General features: G+C 43.3%; 1 pseudogene; it reads left to right on the top strand.

Annotated features, from left to right (window-relative positions):
• The first annotated feature begins 7,921 nt into the window (after positions 1-7,921).
• On the top strand, positions 7,922-12,534 carry LOC135873801 (uncharacterized; annotated as a pseudogene).
• The last annotated feature ends 293 nt before the right edge of the window (positions 12,535-12,827 follow it).

Below are 12,827 nucleotides of genomic sequence, written 5' to 3'. Positions count from 1 at the left end.
AGAGCCAGAAGTGACTGGCTGCTCTCAGCTCTTTCAGTGCTGCCCAATCGAAGTGTTAGCAAGGGGATATTTATGTGTCATCTGAACTCAGCCCTTATTACTCTCCACAACAGCCAACAGGTGGTCTATACAAGCAGACAGTACGTAATTTAAGAAAGGGAGAAAATATTTACTTCATATTAGGAAAACATTCCAGGCAATGCATTTCTGGAGGATTACTGCTCTTCCCGCTGCTTGGCCTGCAGCCTTGTGCCTTTCAATAATACCACCGAGGAGGGCAATAATCCCTCAGAAAGGCACTGCTGCCTGTGATGACTTATTGCTTAATTAGATGGAGCCAGGATATTCTACCCCACAGGCACAAATGGCTGTATAGAATCAGCACAGCTTTCTTTCTGAGTGTTCATCCCACGACAGCAGAAAACCTGGGATGCCCTGCCGTGCTAGCCAAAGGTACTCTATCCCAATGAAATTACTGTTACATTTGGGGAAAAAAATTAAAATGGCAATGAATAGCCTAAGCAACCTGATCCTATGCAATGTTATTATTTAATAAACATTTTTAGTCGTGTGCAAAGGCCCTGGGCAGGAATAGGATCACATTGTGCTGGGCAATGTACAGACTGTAACCCTAAGAGTACCCAGTGCCAGATGGCAAGAGGCCTCCTAGTATGTAACAGTAAAACTCAGTTGGTCTGACCAGCTCAATAGACCTCACACACTGTCATCATGGTATTTATTGAAAGGGTGTCTTCTAATATATCATCTGAAAACTAATAATACACAGTCACTCATATCACCCTGAAATGTACATAACGCTTTATGTGAAATTATGGATACTCTCTGATGTTATGTTTTGGAGTTTGTAAACAGACCCAGGCTGCAGAATGGCCAAGATCTCTTGGGCTCAATTGCAAATCAAGCCAGGTGTGACTATTCATTTGCATCCGGAATTGCAGGAAGATCATTTGCATTGTAAAATCACAGGAGACTGCAAAAATTAACATGGTGTCAGCTGAGTCCCCAGGAGAGCGTCTTGACTTTGAAAACAAAGATAAACTTTGAGGGTATAAGGAACTGTTAAAAGTCTTTGAGGCATCCATCACTTAGGCTTTGTCTACACTGGCACTTTTGTTGTTAAAACTGGTCGCTCAAGGGTGTGAAAAAAGTTTTAACGCCGAAAAGCACCTATGTGGACAGCACTTTTGTTGGCAGGAGCCATGCTCCTGGTAACGAAGCTACCGCCCCTCGTTGGAGGTGATTTTATTTTGTTGCCAGGAGAACTGCGCCATTGTACGGTGTGCAGTGTAGACACAGCCTACAGGGACAAAGGGAAGGAGCACCCTTTGAGTTCATGAAAAGTGGATCCTCCTAACTGGAAAGCCAAGAATACCTGGTGAGAAACCTGCTTAGACAAAGCTTGTAACCTGCTGAAATTAAATTGTTGTCACTAGAAAACAGGTTGGGTTTTGTTTGACTTATCACCAAGCCTGTCTCTGCTAGTCTTACATATTATCACTTAAATCTCTGTTCCTTGTTAATAAACTTATTCTTGTTTTATTACAAAATCATCAGTGCAGTGCATTAAACTGAAGGGTAAAATCCTCAGGCACACTACCAGGCTGGTATGTGTTCTGTCTCTTTGGAGGCTGCAAACTTAACTTCTGTGGGGGTCTGGGCACTGCAGGGGAGATGGTTTGGGGGAGACTCAGGACTGGAGTGGCTGTTGGTGTCACCCTGCAAAGAGTAACCAGGCTGGTGGCAGCCAGGGTGAGGCCATTGTGCTGTGAGCAGGCTGCTGGCTGGTGCCAGGGATCTAAGGTAAAGCTGCACAGCACAGAAGCACCAGAGTCCCAGGGCAGATAATGACACAACCCATTACTGGTGTAGGTGAAACCCCAAAGCATCACACAGACAAAAAGAAAATAACTCTTCCACGGAGGTCTTACAAGATAAGAACCTAATATTGCAAATATTTGTACACACGCTTAACTTCAAGGAGGTCAGTGACACCTGTTTAATTCAAGTTAAGCAGGATGAGGGTCCAAACTATCAATCTAAAATGGCTCCAGAACTCATGGTATATTGAAAACTGAAAGCCACCACTTTAATTGCTCATGGAGGTTTCTGGTCCTGCTTGTAGCCTACAGGGATCTGGAGGTAAGCGTGCAATCCCGGTCTAGCAATAGCCAGTCTGTAGACAACCAGTAAGGTTGAGTGAGTTGTGCCTCTCTTTAATTTCAAGGTGTTTTACTCCAAAAACAAATTGATCTCTGAGATCCTCTTTCAGAAAATGATCAACACAACAAGTAGCAGACAGGTTTTTTTAAAGGCTTGCCAAAAATTCAGAGATACATTCCCTTTCTGTTTGATTTCTTAGATTTAATTTATATCCTTGTTTAAAAAATTTTTGATAGGTACATAATGTTCTTTAGAATCTCTATTGTGTGCTTACACTCCTGCTCACAAGGTTTTTGTGAAAAACCCAAATCTTTAAGCACTGTAAATGTGTTTTTTCCCACCAATGTTAGAAAAACAGCCCTTTGTTCATCAGTATCTTCTATAGCATTTGCTTACAAATACTGCTCAAGTCTGAGTATATGTTGCAAAATCTTCCTCTTTTTCATTAAATTAGAAAAACTGTCCATATTGCCATAGGTAGCCACTTTATCTTTACGCTCTCTAATACCATCCTCATTGCCAGTTTTCTGTCATGTTCACAACATACACACAGAGAAGTTAGCTTAAAAACATGCAATACTCTTGCTGAAAGGTTACAACATAAGAGTACTTTATTTCTTAGCATTCGGAATGATAACACACACGAACCCCCCAAAAAAGAGAGAGACAAAGCAGACTGCTCTCTAAAGCCCAGCTCTCCCCCACCTTACTCTAGGCTGACTGCCTGCAGACGGATGGCTGCTAGACCCAGATCACAAGCAGGCCCCAGAAAACCTCTTGAGCATGAAAATAATAGCTTACAATTTTTAATACAGTTTTCAATATGCAACTGAACTTAGTGCTAATCAGAGGGCAATTTGTTTCCATCAATGTCAAACCCTTCTCAACAGATCACTAAATTCACTAAGGCTTTTTTTTTTTTAATTGTATGTAAATTTCTAGTTCATAATAGCAATAAGACACTGAAAGCAGCACATTCCTGAATGATTATTGCACATTTCAAGTGGCTAAAACAATTTATAAATCACACGTTTTAAATGTTTTGTGAACTTTTGTCTGTATAACAGTAAAGTTATGCTTTCTTTAGATAACCCCATAACCGTACAGACCACTTCATATGCTAAATGAACATAATAAAATACATGCTCTCATGAACTTAGAACCTAACGAGGTTCAGAAGTGATTATCACTTCAAAAGTTTTTTTTCTCTTACTTAATTGGCCTCTCAGAGTTGGTAAGACAACTCCCACCTGTTCATGCTCTCTGTATGTGTGTGTATATATATCTCCTCAATATATGGTTCACTCTATATGCATCCGAAGAAGTGGGTTGTAGCCCACGAAAGCTTATGCTCTAATAAATTTGTTAGTCTCTAAGGTGCCACAAGTACTCCTGTTATTTTTGCGGATACAGACTAACACGGCTGCTACTCTGTAACGAGTACAATGAGCGAGTGGCAATTATGATCAGTATTGCTGACTGAACACTGTTGTTCATATGTATTCTTTCAAAGAGAAAGAGGCTAGAAGGAGTTAGAAGGCCAAATTTATCCAGGGTCTACAGCAGCTTCTGCTGACATAGATGCTAGAGGAAGAAGTGGCTCCAATACTGGGGACCAATAATCAGATAGTGCAACCCGAGCATTGGGTGGTGCTGGCTTAGGAGGGTGTTAGGAGTAAATCAGCAGCAAGGTGATGTACTAATTCCATGGATCTCTTCAGTAGTGTCAGTCAACAGGCCTCTCCTGGACCCCTGAGCTAGACTAAAGCTGCTGTTTCATGACGGAAACCCTGGAGAAGGCAAGCAGCAATACCTCCCTGAAGCAGCATAGTAACCCTCACTAGCACAAGGAGATGCAAGCTGCCCTACTCTGCACCAGTGGCAGAGGTGAATCTAACCCAATGGCTTTTCATACTCACTGCCTGTCTTTTTCTCACATCCTTGGTTTTAGAAGAGGAAATAAGAGAACCCTAACAGATGTTGCAGTCTCCTTTTGCATTTCTTACACAACGTACCCTTCTATTTCTTCTTTAATCAGGATGAATGCTGAAACCTTTTGCTTCATTTCAACAGTGAGAAATGCCCTTTGCTCTCAGCATCCCAATTAGTGATGAATACTTCAGCGTACTGTATTGTCTACTGTAAATAAACTGGAGAGGGGGAGAGGCTGGGGAGCACGTTATTGTAGAGCTGGTGGGTCTAATTTGCAACACACTTTCCTGATTTACATTGCGTAATGCTGAAACACCCACACGTACGTGTAGTGTGATTCCCTTTGGAACTAGCCAGTTACTGCTGTAATTTGGGTGTATCTCATACACTGCAGCTGTTGTGCAAGGATCGAGCCTAAACGCTCAGAACGCTTGGATTGAAGCCTACCTTAAACAATGTATTGTTATTCATTCTGTGGCATTCATTGTCAGCCACAATCATGGTTTCCTTGGATCGTGGCAATTTTGCCAGGCATATGCTTTTCAGGTGAATTTAGCACCCGCATTCCCACAGAAACAGCCTGCATGAAAAATTCATTTATGTCAAATCACTGCAACATCTATTTTATCAAAGAAGTGAGTGCTTCTGTGCTCACCTAGTAGAAGCCACAGATGGGATGTTTAAGGCAAGTCAGCTGCAAGAACAGGAAGAAATCTGAATACATGATCTGTTCAGATTTCTCAAGTAAAAAAAGAAGAATATCTATCTGCATCAGAACTGTAGGCAGTGGGTCACTGTTGTCTACCAAATATGTTAGCAACTTCACTAATAGCATACGGATATTTTCCAGAATGGAAATACACACTGGAAAAGAAGGGGTTAAAGAGTTGCTCTGCAGCCAGGCAGCTCTACCCTGCCAAGCTGGCACAGGCTGGAGGAGGAGCTTAAAAGTGGAGCAGAGGCAGTAGCTGGCAGATAGTGCCAGTGAACTGACCTATATTCTGAACTCCTAGGAAGGAGCACTGCAGGAGATCTTGCTGCCTGAAGCCCAGCTGTGGTGACCTTACCAAGCCAACAAAGAAGGGACCTTTGATTCTCTGAAGACTTTAAAGACTTTACCTTTGTGTCCAATTATTTGTGAGCTTTACCTGTTGTGAAGAGATCAGACTGGTAGGAACTGATCCATGGTACTACCTGCATAGCACTCTAGGGTGCAGGATTTAGCTGCTTACAACTGAGCCCTGGATTGGAACCTGGTGGAGAGGGTGGCCCTGGGTTCCCCGACCAACCCCTAATGAGGGGCCAACTACAAAAGCCTATTCCTGGTGCAGGGAATCTAGTTGAAGGAAGGCCCTAAAGTCAGAAGAGTCCAGACAATGAGACCCCGACCCAAGGGGAAGCCTGGGGATCCCTTATCTAACCCAGAAGGCTACCCTGTTGTTGGACTCTTTATATATACCCCAAAAGGGGTGGCCTCAAACACGTGACCTGGCCAGAGAGCTGAATGATTGAATACACAGATCTTTGCAAGTCAGGAATAGCTGTAAAAAGGGGAGTGCCCAGAAAGAAAGAAAAAACTTGCCATGCCCCCACCTGACCACTAGGCAGCATTGGCAAAGAGGTTTTCCCTTCACAAGTCCCCTTTGAATCATCACATAAATCTATGCTTACAGTTTTAGGAGTTATTGAAAGTGTTGTTAGAAATGTCAGAGTCTGAGAGATGGGGTGGGTAGAAGGAAAGATTGAAGTAGCCATTGCAAAGAAAAAATATCTGAATTTAAAATTGTGTTTGAGTCATTTAACTTTATTGTATGAACAAAGGAACTTAATGGGAAAGATTAGAGAGTAAATTATTTTCATTTAAGTTTATATTCTGATTCCCTCAAGTATCTTTATTAATTGGATGCCTTTGGTCAGGTGAGTTTCTACAAATGGCTGGATTGCAGATAAATTGTAATCTTCATATGGTTTTAATGATTTTATACTGTCTCGATAGCTATAGATAACAAGTCCAGAAATAAACAATTTCTCAATGTCCACAGAGACGCTGTCGCACAAAGTTTTTGAAATCCTGACTGAGTGCCGGTCTGAAGAGAAGATGCTGTGTTCTTTAGGGGGACAATAGTGAAGACTAGAGATCTTGCTGTATGCTATTCTGGAAGTTTGTCAGAAAGTTTGCAAGCTGGTAGAAGTTCTCAGCAAAGTTAAGCAGACCCTTTCAAGGAGAAGGATGTTTGTATTACCAAAAAGCTCAAAACTAAAACAAATTAGAAAAAAATTGGGGGGGAAAAAGAAAATTCCAGTCTCTGTCAATTGGTATTGTCACATTACTTTTTCCTCAGACTTCTGGATCAGTGTTCTTGCTGTTAACTCCTTCTTTTCCTCTCCTCAGCTACCATACATGTTTATTTCATAAACCTTCCTGAATGGAGAGCAGCCCCCTTCTAGCTCCTTCCTCGGTGCAAGCTGGGTCCTTCTTCCACCTAATTCAGGAATGCTCACTTGTTCTCCAGTCATGCTCACCTGCTTAAAAGTGGAAAAGAAAAGAAAAAAATGAGTAGGTACAGATAATAATTCCCATTTAGTTGATTTGTAATCCTGAAGATTACAGGATTTGTAATGTTCAGGATTACAAATCAACTAGACCAAATGTATAACAAAGTGAATAATCGAGTGGCCAACAACAGACAATACAGTCGATTCACCGTTAGTGGAGATAAGTAAACAATCAACATAGCTATCACAACATTTGTATCATGAAGATGATGGCCATGCCCCAAAATGTCATATGCTCACCCTGAAATCATTATCAATGCCCAGCTATAGCAGTCAACCACTTGAAAAACTAAAACGTTGTCAGTTTTTGGCTGAAAATCAAAATATTTCAATATGGATATGCTACTACAGTGCAGTGGGAGTTGTAGTTCTGTTGCCTTTTGTCACTATCCTCCTCTATTGGTATATCTACACTGCAGCTGGGAGTGTGCTCCCTGGTTTGCGTAGACAGACACATCCTAGCTCTGCTCAAGCTAACGCACTAAAAATAGCAGTGTAGCCAGGGGTAGCAGGCACAGCAGCTTGGGCTAACCACCTGTGCACAACCCACCCAAACCCCAGGGTACATACTTGGGCAGCTGGCCCGAGCTGCCACCAGGCTACCCCTCGCTACACTGCTAATTTTGGTGTGCTAGCTCAAGCAGAGCTAGTGTGTGTCTATCTACCTGAGCTTGGAAGCACAGTCCCTACTGCAGTGTAGACATACCCTTAGTGGTGCTCCTCTCCAAGATGGGAGAGTGGTGTATCACAGATCTAGTCCAACCAGGGAGCCCAGCCTACAGAGAAGAATGAGGTACCTGAATTACAATTTCTATGAGGCAATCACAGTGGCATTTCCAAATGAAAATATTTCTATTTTTGGCTGAAATGTTTCCACTTTTTATCTTTCACAGAAATTTGACCACTTCTGGAAAAGAAATTAAATATAAATATTCAACCAGCTCTATTCTGAGCTATCCTATGAAAACTATTAGTTGTTGGCAATGGATGTCAATAATAGGTAGTTACTATTACTACAATAATAGGGGTGTATGGGGTGGCCAGGGAGGGGTAGTACCTCTGATGGGGGGACTTGTCGTACCCTTTGGGGGTAGTCCATCCACTTTGGTCCCCACCTGTCACTCAGCTCTCACCTGTGGCTCCAAGTAGCTGCAGCATGCGCAGCAGCCACACCCCGGGCAACGGCTTCGACAGGCCGGCCAAACCAGGGGGGTGTAACTGATGGGACTCAAACCCTCAGTGAATTTGGGATATGCCTCCCCCGCATGCGACGTCAGCTCCGGCGGACTGGGCGAAAGAGATCACTAAGCTCCAACGGCCAAGAAGGCGGTTCTGCAAAGCTTTGTGGAAAGCGAAGGACTTGACGAGGCACGAAAGACGTCAAGGCCATCCACTGCAACCAAAGAAGTTACCAGTCGTGACGATTTTTCGTACCATTGGTGTCTGGCTTCTAAGGTCGAGAGAGTGGGATTGCTCCCGTGCAACAGCTCTACCACTCAAAAGCTTTCACGCACAGGTCCTGTGCAAATGATCAAACATCATCATCATCATACTACCCAAGTCCTGCGGTGATGGGGGAGGGGCAAAGCGACAGGTGGAGGTTACCACTGGGAGTCATAGTCCCAATCCTGCATGCAGGCAGCCTGTGGATAGGTGGTCGTCCAGCTCTGTACTTCGGGCAGCAGAGTTGCCCGGCAGCATCCCAGGCGTCTGAGCAGCCCTCTTCAGGACAGCACTGCTCACCCTAGTAAGGGAGGGGCCTAGAAAAGGTGGCCTAAAAATTGCCTGCCCTACAACAACTGGCCAGCAAGCCGCGGCTGGCAGTTCAACCCAATCTCTGGCCGAAACCAAAAGAAAAATTTGAGAAAACTTACCATTGGTGTATGGAATGTTCGTACCCTCATGGATCGAGAAGCTGTTGCAAGACCTGAGAGAAGGACAGCCCTCATTGCTCGAGAACTAGTCCATTATAACATCGATATAGCGGCATTAAGTGAAACAAGATTGCCTAGGGAAGGTTTCTTGAGTGAACCAGGAGGTGGTTACACCTTCTTCTGGAAGGGTAAGACTGAGACAGAGGATAGAATACATGAAGTTGGTCTGGCAATAAAAACATTATTGATGCATCAACTCCCAGACCTTCCACTGGGTATCAATGAAAGATTGCTGAAGCTGCGCTTCCCACTAAATGCCAAACGTCATGTCACCATCATCAGTGCATATGCACTCACTTTAACATGCTCTGACAACTCAAAGGAACAATTCTATGAAGATCTCGACAGACTGATCAAGGCCACACCTGTAACAGATAAACTACTCCTACTTGGAGATTTCAATGCCCGAGTTGGGGCTGACAGCGAGAACTGGAAAGGAGTAATCGGGCCACATGGTATAGGCAAAATGAACAGTAATGGACTACTTCTTTTGAGTCTTTGTTCTGAAAATGACCTGACCATTACCAACACTCTGTTCCAACAAGCGGACAAATACAAAACAACGTGGATGCACCCTAGGTCCAAACAGTGGCATCTGATAGATTATGCCACTGTTAGAAGGCGAGACATCCGAGACGTACTGATTACCAGAGTAATGTGAGGCGCAGAGTGCTGGACAGATCACAGATTAGTCAGGACGTCTCTTCAACTCTACATCGTTCCTTCTCGGCACAAACGCCCTAAGCATGTGCGACCTGCTTTCAATATAGCCAAACTGAAGGATGCTCAATGTTTCAACAAATTCCAGAAGAGTCTTGATGACAAACTGACATCCCACGGACAACTGATCGGTACTGTAACCGAAAAGTGGGACCAGTTCAAGCAGATAATGACTGACACAGCAATAACATCTCTTGGACCAAAGAAAAGAACACATCAGGACTGGTTTGATGAGAACCAAGAAGAAATATTCTCAGCATTGGAAGTAAAGAGAAAAGCCTTTATCGAATGGCAGAATGACCCCTCCTCAGTCTCTAAACGGGACCATTTCAAGTACCTTCAGAGCAAAACACAGAAAGACCTCCGTCAGATACAAGACAACTGGTGGGAGAGCAAAGCCAAAGAAATTGAGCACTATGCTGAGACCCTCAACTTAAAGATGTTCTTTAATGCTATTAAGACTGTCTATGGACCCTTTAAACCAAGGACCACCCCATTGCTCTCATTAGACAACACAATGCTGATTAAAGATAAAGAAGGCATCAACGAAAGATGGCGAGAACACTTTAGCAACCTTCTCAATAGACCATCAACCGTGAATAATAATGTCCTTAATGAAATTCCACAACAACCTGCTCTGACAGATCTTGACTTTCCGCCCACTATAGATGAGATTAAGAAAGCTGTTAGCCAGATGAGTTCAGGGAAAGTTCCTGGAAAAGATGGGATACCAGCAGAGATATATAAAGCAGCAGGTCCAGCAGCACTAGCAGCGTTCCACAGCGTGATCATCAACAACTGGGAGGATGAAAACATACCACAGGACCTTCGCGATGCTACTATTGTCTCTCTTTTCAAGAACAAAGGCAGCAAAGCAGAATGTGGAAACTATAGAGGCATATCCCTCCTCTCTGTTGGAGGGAAGATCATCGCCCACATCATCTTGAACCGCCTAATAGCCAGTATTTCCGAGGCAAATCTACCTGAAAGTCAGTGTGGTTTTCGACCTGGCCGGAGCACAGTCGACATGGTGTTGCTGTCAGACAAATACAAGAGAAGTGCATTGAACAGAACATGCACCTGTACGCTGTCTTCATAGATCTGACAAAGGCATTTGATACCGTCAACAGGGAAGCCCTTTGGACCATTCTAACACGACTTGGCTGCCCAAGAAAATTTGTCCAGATTATACGCCTTTTTCATGACAGCATGACAGGCGAAGTATTGTCTGATGGAGCCACATCAGCCCCCTTTAACATCACCAACAGCGTGAAACAAGGATGTGTGCTCGCTCCTGTCCTATTTAATCTGTTCTTTGCATGTGTCCTTAACCATGCACTGAAAGATCTGGACCGAGGTATATACTTGAAATACTGGCACGATGGTTCACTTTTTGACCTCCGTCGCCTGAATGCAAAGACTAAGACAGTGCAGAAACTCCTTCTTGAGGCACTCTTTGCTGATGACTGTGCCCTCATGGCTCACACTGAAAATGATCTTCAGCACATTGTCAACAAGTTTGCTGAGGCCTCGCAACTTTTCGGACTAACTATCAGCCTCGGAAAGACAGAAGTTCTCCATCAACCTGCACCAGGATCAAATGCTTCTGTCCCGAGTATCTCCATTGACGGCACTCAGTTGAAAGTAGTGGAGAACTTTAAATATCTGGGTAGTGTCATATCCAGTGATGGATCACTGGATAATGAGATCAATGCACGAATATCCAAAGCAAGCCAGGCACTTGGCTGTCTGCGTGTCAAAGTTTTAAATCACCACAACATCCGGATGTCAACAAAACTGCTTGTGTACAGAGCTGTTGTTCTTTCATCTCTTTTGTACGGGTGCGAAACATGGACACTATATAGGCGTCACATCAAGCAGCTCGAAGCATTTCACATGCGCTGCCTCCGCAACATCATGAAGATCCACTGGCAAGACAAAGTGCCCAATCTCGAGGTCCTCGAGAGAGACCAGATGACAAGCATCGAAATGATGATCATGAAGTCACAGCTACGTTGGACCGGTCATGTCAGCCACATGGATGTCAACAGAATCCCCCGCCAGCTTCTGTATGGTGAGCTCTCCCAGGGCATCCGGCATATAGGTCATCCACGGAAACGTTACAAGGACACCATCAAAGCCAATCTGCACTACAGCAGTATCAAACCTAGGGACCTTGAGGATGCTGCCAGCGACAGAACACAGTGGCGTGCAACAGTCAGAAATACCTGCATCGCCTTTGAGGAAGACCGCTGCCGGCGTCTACAAGAGGCACGCGAATGATGTCACAGAGCATCAGCAGCGCACAACCCACTGACCGCGAACTTCCCATGCACCATCTGCAGCAAAATATGCACCTCTAGAATTGGCTTGTATAGTCACCAGAGGGCACACCGTAAGACCAACAACTGATGATCTGCACAGATTTGTCATCATTGGATTCGATGGACTACCAAGGAATAGGTAGTTATCCTAGTGTAGACAAAATTTAAGCGCCAAAATTCTGCTCTCAGGTACGCTGGTATAAATTCAGAGTTATTCCACCGATTTCAATGGAGTTATTCCAAATGTATACCATTGTAGGATAGGGCAGAATTTATTCCTACACAGGAACAGGCATCTGTGGGGCTGCTAGCAAAAGAAAGTGGTAACGTACGCCTATGTCTGGAATTCTTACAAAACCAAACATTTACATAAACTAGATAGTTTTTAGCTTGTGAAATTGAGAGGACTACCATATCCAGGGAATTTTACTCCCCATGTTCCTCCCAAGACCATTATGGACAAATAGATATGTGAGATACAAAAATGAATGCCACAAATAGTTCAACACATAGCAAGCAATCCCATGTTATCTAAACCTAGCCTCGTTGCTATTAAGACTCCAGGTGCTTTCTTCATCCCATTATTCACCCAGAAAGAGCCATGCTACAAGAAATCTGCAGAACACTTAATTTAAAGGAATAGTGTCATAATAATCCTATTTAAATCCGTACCTGTGCTAACACCTCATTATTAAAAAATGAAAGGATTTTTAAAATCTATTTCATTTTTCAACACTTATGCTGTTTATTTCCTTCATTTCACTGACCTTGGACAGCAAAACTAGACTGCTCTGGTCTGTCTGTTTCTTATCTATCTCTCTTCTTCCACTTGCTGGTTCTCCTAAGCTAGCATAGTGTTTTGTGTGTTTTGGATTTCAGCATTGTAAGGAAATATTGAAATTAAATCTCTGATCTAAAGATGTTCTAGTCACTATAACTAATACAATAAAAGAGTGAACCAGTATTTATAATCTTAAATACAATAAAGAATAATTCCAAGACAAATTGGAAGATGCCATTTCAACAGTCTCATCTTATAGATTGATACAAAGATGAAATGCATTTCCTGTAGAGCAGATTTTCAGTCCACAAGTTTCATAAACTAAGGTCAGAATTCTGTGCATTTTTGAATGCCCTTTTGCACGCATTAGTGTCAAAACTGCCCAGACAAACTGGACCT

The sequence above is a fragment of the Emys orbicularis genome, chromosome 2 (assembly GCF_028017835.1).
Source record: "Emys orbicularis isolate rEmyOrb1 chromosome 2, rEmyOrb1.hap1, whole genome shotgun sequence".
In the NCBI taxonomy this organism is placed as follows: Eukaryota; Metazoa; Chordata; order Testudines; family Emydidae; genus Emys; species Emys orbicularis.
This window is presented reverse-complemented; position numbering and strand designations above follow the sequence as displayed.